A 13,293-nucleotide genomic window follows, 5' to 3' on the forward strand; every position below is an offset into this window, starting at 1 on the left:
AGGGGTGTGATGGTTATTATCTCGGGGTGGGGGGAATTGAGGGGGGTGTTTTTTTCTCCTCTTTTGCTTAGCTTTATTTGGAAATTTTATTTTTTTCACCTGTTTAAAAATAAATAAATAAATAAGTAAATAAATAAATAAATAAATAAATAAATAAATAAGAGCTCGAGTAAGTGTCCCAGAATCTGCAGCTGTCGTTGTTTCTCTGGAGCTGTGTGACCTCAGAGTACTTGGCCTGTCAGCTTCCTCGTCACAGAGATGCCCCACCTTGTTCCTTCGCTGAGATCCTCTGGGAGCCACCCCTGTTCCGTAACTAGATTGCAAGCCGCTGGAGAGCAAGTGCCCGCACCTCCTCTGTATCTGCCCGCAGGCCCACGCACTGCCTTGCACGCTGCAGCGTTATTTTTTATGACTGCAGGTGCTAAATAAAGCCTCAGTGACTGAGCCCGGAGCCAAACACATTTCTCCTTGTCATCGCTCCAATTCTGCGCAGCTGGGATGGAGCCCAAGGCGCTGGAGACACAATAAATCTGCTCTGTAGGACCCACCCATTTCTCCACCAAGCAGATGTGGTCGCTGGGAGCCAAGGTTTGGGGGGCCCGGCGCTGGGCTGAGAGGAGCCAGCGCAAGGCTCCGGGAGCTGGGGGTCCCCAACAAGGGCTAGCTGGCTTCACAAAGCCTTCCCTCCCAGGGGTGAATGAGTCGGCTTTTGGCACTGATTTCCCCTGACCAGGTGCAAAGGCGATAGGTAAGAGCTATGTCTGGTCTCAGTCCTGCCTCGTCCCCATGGTCCCTGCCATCGTGACCCTGAGCAAATCACTTCACTGCTCTGGGCCTCAGTTTCCTTGTCCACTAAACGTCACAACAGCACCTATATTTTGGACTGTTGTGAGAATAAAATGAGATTACGCATATATAATCCAGCCCATACATAGCAAGTGCTCATAAATGACCAAGGGGTACCTCTTAAGGTTTGAGGATCCCAGACTGGTCCCTCATTGAGTAAGTAGCCGCCAGGTGGCTCCAAATGCAGCTGGCTTAATGCCTAGGCCCCTTCCCCATTGCTAACCAAGCTGCTGTGGCTGTAACTCATTTAGAGCAAGCTCTGGTTCTGACATGGGCAGGGCCTGCCTTGCCCTACGCTCTACAACCTTGAGGGGACTTACTAAACTCAAGCAGCTCATGGTGCAGCTTGTGTGTGTCAGACCTCTGCTGGGTGCTTCGATTCCTATCCTTTTTCCAGAGAGGACACTTATCGGGGTGCAGAACAAGGCTGTGTCGAGAGCCATCCAGCATGGTACGTGGTAGAACCAGGGTCCAATGCTGCCACGTGACTGAATCAGAGAGAACAAGAATCTCCTCCAAACTCCGCTCACCCCTATGTTGCTTTGTAGACTCTGGAATGTTCCATTCCATTTGTTTGACGCCATTTGTAGTGAAGATTTCCTAATCTTGAGAAGGAATGTGCTAAATGGTACTATATACAAACTCACTTCTCCCACATAATAGCCACACTAAGTGCCAGGCCTTTAAATAATTCTGAGACATTCTTCTCAGGCTATTTGTGACACAGGGAGGAAGGCTTCTTGCAGCTGTGTTCCTCTAGATTGGGGATTGTGATGGAGACCCAGAGCTGGGAGCTGGCTGAAGAGAATTGTTCCTACCAAATTCTGTGGGTGACTTAGGCCCTCTCGAGTGTTCCCTAAAAACTCACCATCAAATAGGTGGGGAGAAGACTGAATTCACTGGGTACTGAATCACCATTATCTGCAACGAGGAGGCTTGGTGACAGAGTTCCAGAAATACAGCTGGAAGGATGGATAGATGCTCAGCGAGTGAGATATGCTCCAGTTTCACTTTTGACCTCTGGCTTCCCCATGAGATTAAGGGGCAGAAAACTTTTCTAAAGTCATTTTCTATTTACATAATTAGTTCAAGAGCTAGGGTGGAAGTGGGGAATCCAGTGTCTACCCACACTACTACCAGTGATTTTGATTTATGCCAGTGGTTTATAGCTCATTTGTATTATAAATATTTGGTAAACCCCTTCGACTATCTCTAATGAAATTCATGGAGTATATAAGCTATTTATACACATTAAAAAAAAATAATGTGGGGGGCCCGGTGACTCAGGCAGTTAGAGCTCCAGGCTCCTAACTCCGAAGGCTGCTGGTTCGATTCCCACATGGGCCAGTGGGCTCTCAACCACAAGGTTGCCAGTTCGATTCCTCGAGTCCCACAAGGGATGGTGGGCAGCGCCCCCTGCAACTAAAATTGAACATGGCACCTTGAGCTGAGCTGCCTCCTGGATGGCTCAGTTGGTTGGAGCGCGTCCTCTCAACCAAAAGGTTGCCGGTTCAACTCCCACAAGGGATGGTGGGCTGTGCCCCCTGCAACTAACAATGGCAACTGGACCTGGAGCTGAGAGGCGCCCTCCACAACTAAGACTGAAAGGACAATAACTTGACTTGGAAGAAAGGCCTGGAAGTACACACTGTTCCCCAATAAAGTCCTGTTCCCCTTCCCCAATAAAATTAAAAAAAAAAAGAAAAGCTATTTAAAAAAATAAAAAAATGAAAAGAATAATGTACTACCCTAACTCTAACACAGGATTTTTAACCTCAGAGCTATGGATGTGGTGCCACAGAACTCTCAGGGGGCCCACTGGCCATCCTGTGTATTGTAGGACGTGGAGCAGAATCTCAGGCCTCTACCCTCTGGATGCCAGTAGCACCTGGCCTCCAGATGTTTCAACCAAAAATGTCTCCAGATATTGCCAATTGTCCCCTGGGGGAGAGGGGCCAATTCACCCCTGCCCCTCCCCGTGAGAACCACTCCTCTAACATAAAGGAAAAGTGAAAAGATAATAATGTATAATAAAATATCATGTATTTCAAAATAGAAATGCTCAAGCGTGGTTGCCCTGGAGGCCAGAATGAAGCAGCCAGCTGCCTGCACCTACTAGTAAACGAAGAGGTCTGGATCTAAGAGAAGTAAGAAGATCAGAAGCTGTTTGGACAAGAACAGAAAAATGGAAGGGCAGAGGTATGGATGGACATTAGGGTAAAAACCAGTGTTTGACTAAGTAATAACAGAGAGCATTTACCTAAATATAAGAAAAAGAATGAAATAACGTAATTAAAATAGAGAATGCACTAAGACAAGCTACAGACTCAAAAGTCATAAATGAGCTGGGACTTACTTGTAAGTCCAGCATCAGGGTTGTTTCCCATTTTATGACCTGGGGTATTGCTCTAGTGATGAGGTATCTGGTACATAAAAAGAACTCGGGGCTGTATCCTGTGAGAGGATGGATTGAAAGAGGCCAAGTGCAGGGGAAGACCACTGAGGAAGGGATCAAAATAATGCCGAGAAGTAACAGGCAACTGGAAAATAAAGAATTATAAGGTGTAATTCTCACAAGCTAGATTTCTTATCATTGTGCTATAAAACTAATGTGTATATAGAATGGCAATATTGTAACAATATTTTTCAAAACAACATTAATGAAATTCACTGAAAATCCTTGCATTTCATGAGTTTGCTCATTTATATTTGGTTCATGGTCTATTCAAAGAAATCTCAAATCTCTGTTATATGTTTTCATTTGGTTTCATTGCATAGTAACTGCCCTATTGCACTGAAACCTTTTCAGGAATACTTGTAGTTAGAATGCTTAATGCATAGAGCTGGCAGCCTATACAACATGAGTAAATTACTCAGTAATTTGCAGATAAGATCTTTCTTCCACTTAAATGTCTTTCTGTGGAATGGTCTTCTAAATGACTGGGCTTTTCAACTAACTTCTTAGAACTTATTTTCAGGATTATTATGTTCTAAGTACTGCTGATTTACATTTATACATGTGAGTGAGTTTAGTCTGGGGAACATTTGAAAGTCGGGTGGGACGTGAGACAATTCTTCGCAAGATGTGACTCTCCCACACATTGCAGGACATCTATCTTCCTCCCCATCCCTAAATGCCAGTGGGAGTGTCAACCAAAAACCACATTTATCAATTTCCAAAATGTCCCCTCGGAGGCATCACAGCTCCTGTTGAGGATCCCAAGCTTACATGACCACATCCCAGATGTGGGCTGCTGTCATCCAAGACCACATTGACAACACCCACTTTGGATGGACACAGATTAATATGCCCCTCCCACAAGCCGGTGCTGGGACACAATAGCTATTTCCATGATCTCTACCACCTCTAACATTTCTATGCAATTTTGATTTATACTCAGTTAATGAAACCCTCCGTGAATGGTATTAACAAGGTAAAGCATTTGTTCAGAGTTCCCTGTGTATACCACACCTTGGGTCTGTTATTTCATTCAAACTTCACAACAACTCTGTTAGGTAGATACTATTACTAGCCACATTTTATAGAGGAGAAAACTGAGGCATGGAGAGGAGAGTTTGGGTAACTTGTCCAAAATGACCAACTAGTGAGTGTCAGAATCAGGATTTGAACCCTGGCTCTCACTGTGCTATGCTATTTCCCCAGAACTGGCTTCCCTGTATTCAATTTAAGCAAAGAGAAGTAAATGGCAGCAAAGCATACGTTCATAAAAATTTGTATGCATTTATACCCAAACTTTATCCAGACTCAGTCTACATCCAGCACAGCCATCTATACCTCTTGTTCTACAGTCCTATACACTTGGAGTTGGGGTGGAGGAAGGGCTGTTTGGAGTCTTGCCTTTGATGCCCTGAAAGATGACCTATTTGAAAGAAATATTGAGCTAAATTCACCATAGCCAGAATGGCAAATAGGTTTCACCTCAATTGTCGATTGATTGATTGGTCAAGGCTGACTAGGATTGAAAAGGATTTTAAAGGCAAGTCAGAGGTCAGTATCATGATCAATTAGTAATGTCTGCTGTGGCTAGGGAGAGGGCACGGAGTGGTCCCCCCCATGTTATGAAGTTATTGTCCCTGTTTCCCTAGGCAGAAAATTGTATAATTGAAAAGTTTTCCAAAATAGGAATAAAAATCGAAAATTTTTGGTGGAATTCTAAATTCACCCAAAAAACCCAGTTCCTCAGAATATCCTTCTCATGCGGTCATAGAAACATTAAGGTTGGAAGGAACTTCAAGATAATTTTGACTTATTCACTTTAGAAATGCTTTCAAAAATAGGAATAGAAACAAGAAGGAATTTCTGGTGGTGAATTCTAAGTTCACCAGAAAATTCAGTTCCTCAGAATATCCCATTCATGGACCCATAGAAACTGAAGGCTTGGAAGAACATTTAGGATTATCTAGGCATGTGGTTCTCAAATATGACTTACAATAGAATCACCTGGGGAACTTCTGAAAAATTCCGATGTCTGGGTTCTGATTCACTTGGTCTGGTCCCAGGATGGTCCCAGGAACAGGCATTTTCTTAAAATTCCCCTATATGATTCTAACACCCAGCGTGGACTGAGAACTATGGCTTTGGTCAAAACCCTTTCTTCAGATGAGGAAATGGAGGCTGAGAGAAAAGGTTGGTGGTTTTCCCCGGGGACAGAGTGAGCGGGAGGTAGAACAGATTCTGCCCTGCGCCTGCCGTTGGCCACTAGTCTGAGATCCCTGACTCCTTGATGTTACAAAGCTGGAGTCCTCGAGCCCAGGTCAGTCTCCTAATCTGTGTCGCGTGGGTCATTTTCCCTACAGCTGACTCTCAAGATGAGCATGACCAGGCACCTCAAGACGGCCATTGTGTTGCTCCCTCCACCCCCTGCTCTTGCCATTTCCAGTGAGACCACCCCACTTTTCCCACTGAGTCTCCACAGCACTCTGGTTTGTCCTGCCTCATGCCATATGTGTTGCATTGTATGACTTACATGCCTTTCCTATCCTTTCATAGTACTGGAAACAACAGTAAGAGATCCACAGATCACCACCCTCAAAGTAACTTTTAAAAGTTATGAGGAATGACAAGTGCCCTCACATTTGTGGAATGCCTCCTATGCACCAAGCACCTCATATATTTACCCTCTCAACAGCACTGGAAGGGTTTTATTATTATCCCATTTTACAGATGAGAAAAGGTGGATCTGAGAGGTTAGGTAACTTGCCCGCGGTCACCTAGCTGGTAAATGGCACAGTGGGGATTCAAGCCAGTTCTCACCACTGTGCTCTGCAGCCTCACCCATTAACATGGTTTGTCACAGTCCCTTAAAAGACAGGTATATCACCCTGCAGATTATTATTCGTTGCAAGAAGAAAATGGTACCTAGGCAGTGCAGAAACCTGACCACACATTCACCAGGTGATCAAAGTGGAATAAGTGATGGACCTCACCCAACATCACTTCTATCTTCTGGCTGCGGCTGCAGAACCTGAACCTAGTCAGTCACAAGGAAACATCTGAGGAGCCCAAATTGAGGAACGTTTTATGAGATAACTGGATCTCTGTTCTTCAAATGTTTCAATATCATAAAAGACAAAGAAAGGCTGAGGACGCTTCCAGAATCAAGAACACAAGAGACACACGACATTGCACTGTTGTATGTGGTGCTGGACTGATTCTGCCCTGGAGTGGGGGAAATGCTTTGGGGCCTGATTGGGGGCTATGGGGCCCCCCGTTAACTGGAATATGGAGTACAGAATAGAAAAAAAATATTGAAACAGTATTAAACTGCTTGAATGTGATAACTGTACTTTGGCTATGTAAGAGAATACCCTGTTCTTAGGAAATCTACAGTGAGGTAGTAAGAGATGGGGGCATGGATGTGTCAAGCTACTCTCAGATGGTTCAGGAAAAAACAAATATTGTTGTAATTTTCCTTACAGCAGCCAGCAGAAAGCAAAGCCCCATCGCAGATAGGGAATTAAAAATCTGTTTTCATTTCATTAAATAATTCCAGTTTTCTGACCTCAAAGAAAACACTTCCAAAGTGGCTTTCTTGGTGTCTAACACTTCTTGATTTGGGAGAAGGCACAAATAAAATTCTCATCCTTCACAACCCACTCCCCACTCTACCCTCACCCAACTCCTCTAAGAAAAGGAGAAAAACCCTATGGCAAATTGGTCTGATGCCATTACCATTTATAAATTCCTCCAAATTTCCTGGAAATTTGGGATTTTATTACTCTTACCATATTTGTAGGGTGAAAAAAACCAAAAAACAAAAAACCAGAACAACTCAGCAGGATATGGCGGAGTATGTTCTCTGCTTTTCTTCTGACCTTCTGCTCTTATGAAAATCTTAAGTCAGATTCTTGCTTTACCAGATGGAGGGGACTGACTGGGGCCTGTCAGTTGAACAAGGAAGTTGTCTTTCATTTGACAAATACTGAGCTGTCCTTGGTTATACGTAGTATACAGAGCTCTTATTATACATCTGGGAGAACAAACGGATGCGGCATCACTGAACAACATGCTTTAGAACTACCTCGAGTGTCCTTCCTTGCTAAGCATGTTTTAAAACAGAACTGCATCCTAGTCATTTTTGGGCAGGCTATCCCTGTTACTCAGGCATTTCGCTACAAACAACACAACCTGCCCTGGATGGTTTAAGCAGAAAAGAGAAGAAATAACTCAGGGATACTTGGGAGATCACAGAAGGGCCCGGAAGGCCAGAGCCCAGGTGAAGACCATCCAGGCAGGAACTCCCACCACAGCCCCTTCGGGACGTAGCCTCTGCTGCCCACACCTCTGACAGTGGCCCTGGATCCCCGTGCCCTGTCTGACTGTGCCCGTAAGTCCAGGCCTCTGCTGCCCCCTGGCCAGGAAAGGCCTCGCTGCAAGAACTGCTGGGAGGGTGAGTTAATGACTTCTGCCTCGAGAAGGCAGCACTTAGGATGTAGAAAAGCCCCTAACTATGGGACGAGAGTGCAAAAGATTCTTGGTGGCCACAAGCATTCCGACCAGCGTCCACTAATACAGCGCCAGTGGGAACAGTCAACCCAGGAAAGCCCCAGGGTCTAGGTTTTCTTTGCATGCCTCACTCCGCTGTGTCAGTCACCATCTTCTCTCACGTATCTGCTATTCTCCTGGCATTCTAAGGCTTCCTCTGAATATGCACCAAAACATCTGTAAAATCCTCAAAACTCAATTCTAAAGTGACGCTTTGAGAAAGAGACTGGAAGTGATCAACTCTTCCAAGCACCTTGAAACCTGCTGTTGACAGAGCAGGAAAAGGGCCTAGAAATGCAAGACTTGGCCGCGGCTACTGTGGCTATGTTAGGGGCTAGGACCAGCGTTTCCCAGCGCGTACTTTGCATAGTACTGGTAGGTGGTGGCCAGAGAGAGGAAAGGAGGGAGGGAAGGTGGCAATGACTAAGAGAGAGAGAGATAGAGAGACTTTGCACTGGATGAAGTCCACTCAGCTTCCTTCCTGCGGGACATCTCGGAGACTTTAACATGCTGCAAGGGACATTTATGCAGCATTTTCCTGACTCATTGGACGGCAGAGCACGCTTGGCTTGTAAGGCATTTTTCTGGGGCTCATGTTTCACAGATTCCCTTGGGAAAATATTACACTACCCCAGCTTAGAACCCCCCAGAACTCTCAACTTCTTCAAATTCAAGACTCCGGAGACTTTTATGCAAATACAAGTGATTTTAAATGTCACTGGTTTCAGACCAATTTTGAGAGCCATTCTAAAAATGGAAGGAGAGACCAACACACTGCAGACGTTCGGTCCCTTTCAAGTTCTCTTGAATGTCTGGGGAACTTGCTTTACCCCCGTCACCATTTCATCTAGGACATACAGCTTGAGATCTTTAAACAATGGGACCCCTGAGTTTACACACGAGCCTTACGAGCCTTACCGTCAAACAGTTGTAACTAACACAAGATAACATAATGTTATCCAGTGAGGAAAAAAACGATGTGTTTCCTACAAAGCTGATTTAACACATACAAAATTTCAAATGTGCTTATTTTGCACAAACTGCAACTACCATTGGTGTGAGTTGATTTTTGTTACTTTGTTTTTGTTTGTTGATTCACTGTCAAGTTCAACTTGAGAGATCATCTTCAAATGAACTTAACACATATACATGTACAAAACTTGCAAAAATGTTGGCTCCCACACGAGCTGGCCCTCAAGCCCCTCACCAGAACAGCTGCACGAGGCTGACACTTCCAACCGCAGCATAGCATTTCGCTTTGTAATCCTTGGCCCACTTTATATTGAGACAATTTAGCAGCCTATTAACATGCCCACCACTCCTACTTTTTAGAGGTGTTTGTTTGGTTCTATGCAAAGGGCCATTAAGAAGATGTTGAAAACAACCCATCTCTGAGGTGTAGCACCCAGTAACAATCTCGGGGGATGTCTGCTTTGCTGCTGTGAAAACACTGAATTGTGACAGTCACCCAGCGACAGCCCAGTCACCCTAAAATACTGTCTGCCAGAGACGCCTGCGTTTGGAATGGGTTTCGATGAACACTCAAGAGATCATTTCATAGTTTTTATCTGTATATTTGCTTCTTTTATAGCACAGCTTTTTTAAAAAAGGGATGAATTCTTTTCAACAAGATCAGAAAACCCATTTAATCCTGCCACGGAAAACTAAAGGCAAACTGGCAATGTGGATGACCTTATGGCCAAACTTGCGAGATGTATTTTTAAACAATTTACGTATAGGCCTTGATGTGTGTAAACATCCAGAAACATAAGAGGAATCTGTTTCCAAGACCTCTTTAGACCAAGCCAGGCACTCCACCCTTCCGATTACTTTTTCCCTGGTCTTTCCATTTCATGTGAAAACATTTAACCCAGGTCCTAACCCTCAACTATCCCAGGAGTATGTGAATTACAGATCCTTGCACATCTGAAGTACTTTCTGCGGCTTTTTTTGGGTCTTGCTTTGTTTTGTTTATCCTACACAACTTCCTTCCTTCCTTCCTACCCTTTGTTCCCCAGGGCTTTTAGAGATAGGCTAACCACTAATTGTGTCCTCCTGCAGCAACGACTGGGGACCCAGGGCCAGGCTCCTCCCTCTGCTCCTGGCTAAAGCGGGATGTGAGCAATAATGACTGTCTTAAACAACACTGCTATTCACGGCTTGGAGAGCTGGGAAACAGCCTTGAATTCAGACAGGAATTTAGCTGCTGCTTAAGTGACCCGGCTGCTCTGCATGGGAGCAGAGTCACCATCTCCTAAAAGGCAACGCCCTCTGGCACGTTTTAGCCTCTGCAGCCGGCCATTAGGTTGCCCCCATCGATTCCAGTCACTCAGAACTTGCTCCTGCACTGCCAGTCTCAGAGCATTCCACACAGGGCAAGTTCTTCTTAGCAGACTGAAGTGATTCAAATGTTTCCCCTCCCCCAAGGGCTCTTCCTAAGGGCCATTTGGACTCCAGGGGCCACTGCAACTTTATCAACAGACAGTCTTTCCATCTCTTGCTTTCCTGTTGTGGGTGCCGATTTTGAAAACTCCACTGACTAATTTGTCAAGTTCTGATCTAAATTCAGAGCCTTGGGATTAAGCTTCCTCTTAATTTTCTTCATGGGAATGGTTTGCTACTGTAGGTCTTATTTCCGGGGAACCACAGTAGCAAACCAATCAGCGGTAATGCATCTTTTGGAGCAAAAATTAATATAAGACCCAGTATTATATTATCATATACTATGACATTATATAAGACCCGGTCTTATAGTAAAATAAGACCAACTCTTATATTAATTTTGCTCCAAAAGATGCGTTAGAGCTGATTGTCCGGCTGGATCTTATTTTCAGGGAAACAGGGTATAAACAGAAGAGCAAGCTCTTGTGGGACACTTCATCTCAAAGCACTTCTCTCTTTAATGGCACTTGGGACGTCGTCCACTCCAGGCTGGGGGCACCCTACTCATATCTGCCTGAGTTAAATTAAGGCACGTAAAAGACAAGTGTTTCTCCCAGGGCCTCTGAGCTAAGGCTTTGAGAGACAGAACGGGGTGAGGGAAGAGGCAGAAAGGGAGCGAGAACAACATGACTTGAATGACCACAGACAGCACCTTCATAGGGTGTTGAAGCAAAGTCACATAGCACAGAGATGTTTGAGTTCCACTCTGGTGCTACAGCTTCCAGGCTGTGAGTCCTTGTTCTGATTACTGTACCCTGCAGTCTGTCTTCTCCTCTAGCAAGTGAAGCTAGTAGCTCCTGTTTGAATTACATGAGAATGCTGGTAAAGTGCTCAAGGTACAGTGCCTGGTACTTAGCGGGTGACCACGGCAGCTTTCTGTTGTGTCGTCAGCATTGTTATTGCTTCTATGTGGCTCCTTTACGTAATGCGGAGCCTGAGGTACCCCTATGGGCTCCGCTCACAGAAAGTCAAGGAACTTTAGAAGTTCAGTGAACACTTGTTTCAGATGCATTCTTGTTCTCTGAAAGGCAGTAGTACACCACGCAGGAAAATGCACTCCTTTTCCAAAAGGGACTTAAAACGAAGGCCCATTTGAAACAGATGGTACTGGCAACACTTTCCTTTGTGAGTTAAATTAACTCAGTAATAAAGGAAACTGATTTTCTCAAGGTATACAGTAAGAATGAGGTGGGGGGGGGTGAGAGGGGAAGAGGGGAAGAGGGGCCAGAGAAACCAAGAGTCCAAGAATCTCTAGTCGCTAAGTTATAAGCGGGAAAGCCTTCATTTTCATTCTCTTAGAAAACTCCCAATTGAGAGAAAGCTTTGGGAAAATATACCCAGGTTTTAATCCTTTAGGCTGTAGCTTAATTCTGTGCAAAATTCCCCTGGTTTCTGATTTTTGTTTTTCCAAGTGCAAAGGACCCCTTAGAAGAGTGTCACCTCAATTTCTGGAAGTGGGGTCCAGGTATCAGTGTTGTAACGAGCTCCCCACAAGATTCTTAGGCACCCCTGAAGTTTGAGAACCCCTGGCCTGAGGCTGCTAGAAGTGCTAGGAGAGGAAGGGGGGTGAAGGTGGGCGAAAGGGAATACCTCGGAGACTTGGAATTCTCTCGTGGTCTAACTGGAAATAGTTTACACCAATATTGTCACAAATCCAAGATATCTGGGGTAAATGGTTTCCTCATTTCTCCCCCATAAATCAGTGTGGATATTCTTGGCAAGCTCTGCTCCTCGCAGGGTGGGCAGCTGTGAGTCAAGGGAGGGGTTGGTCTCCTGTCAACTTAACCCTGCCTTTGCAGGTGCAGTTCTTTCCCTGTCTGCCTCACAGCTAATTATTTTAGCAGACAAGCCCCAAGCAGGAAGAAAACAGGATACGTTCTTGAAAGTAATAACTGGACTGAAATTTAGTGGGAAAAGTCCCTCCCTCGGTCCCAGGTTCTACGTAAGATCAGCTGGTGGTGCGAGCTACCATTTGGTTTAGGCTGCCAGTTAGCAAATCTTGCTTTCTAAGAGTTTGAGGTGCCCTTTAGTATTTCATTGTATCATGGCATTGCAGGGAGCCTGGGGACAGCAAAGGTTTTTGTGACCTGGGCCATATTCAAGGGTTCTCCAGTCTCAGTGATTTGACGGAGGGATTGGGGGTGGGAGCCAGCACCTTAATTCCTACCTCTTTAGACTTTTAAAACATGGGAATTGCATTCCATAAATCTTTCCCCTCACATATTGTTCAAAAGACCCACAAATGCAACAAAACAAAGAAAACTTTCATTCAGAAAACTCAAGGAAGCCTTTCTTATTGTTTTTAAAGCACCAAAGAGAGGGTTTTTGTTGGCTCACACCACACATCTTAGCTTCTTTTGAATGGTATGCACAGAAAAAATATGGAAGGCATAAAAGAATGTACATATAGGATATGGAAAAAAATGTAATTTCCAGCTAATTCTTTGAAATTCGTAGAATGAACCAAAACTAAAGAAATAAACATGAAATTGTCACACCATTTTAAAATAGCTTAAAGTCAGAAGATAGTTTTCCTTAGCACCACCTTCACCTGTGTGTTTGAGAAAAGACAAATAGCAAACAGTGATACCCCCAAAATCCACATTATAAACAGCATTCTACTTTATGGGACCTTGTGATTTTTCAGTCAATTTTTAAGTCAGAAGAAATTTACTTATAGCAATCAGTAAAATGACAATTGGTCATTATGAACAAGTAAACACTTCCACTTTGTGACAAATTTCAGGGCAAACCTTCAGAACAAATGAGGCTTCTAAACATCTGATAAATGTTTTCCGCTAACGATACCCTCAGAGGTAGTGCTTAAAAGGCTGGAGGATATTTGCTGTGTGCTCTAGAGTGGAACTGAAAATTTAAGAAAAGCTTTCACAGCAAAAACAGTAGGAATGAAATATGCAGGCGAATAAAACAGCAAGAAAATGCATCCAGCATCAACTACACACGCTCCGATTAGAGGGAATTCTGACGCTTATTTGTAT

This window comes from Rhinolophus hipposideros (genome assembly GCF_964194185.1).
Source record: "Rhinolophus hipposideros genome assembly, chromosome: 12".
Taxonomy (NCBI): domain Eukaryota; kingdom Metazoa; phylum Chordata; class Mammalia; order Chiroptera; family Rhinolophidae; genus Rhinolophus; species Rhinolophus hipposideros.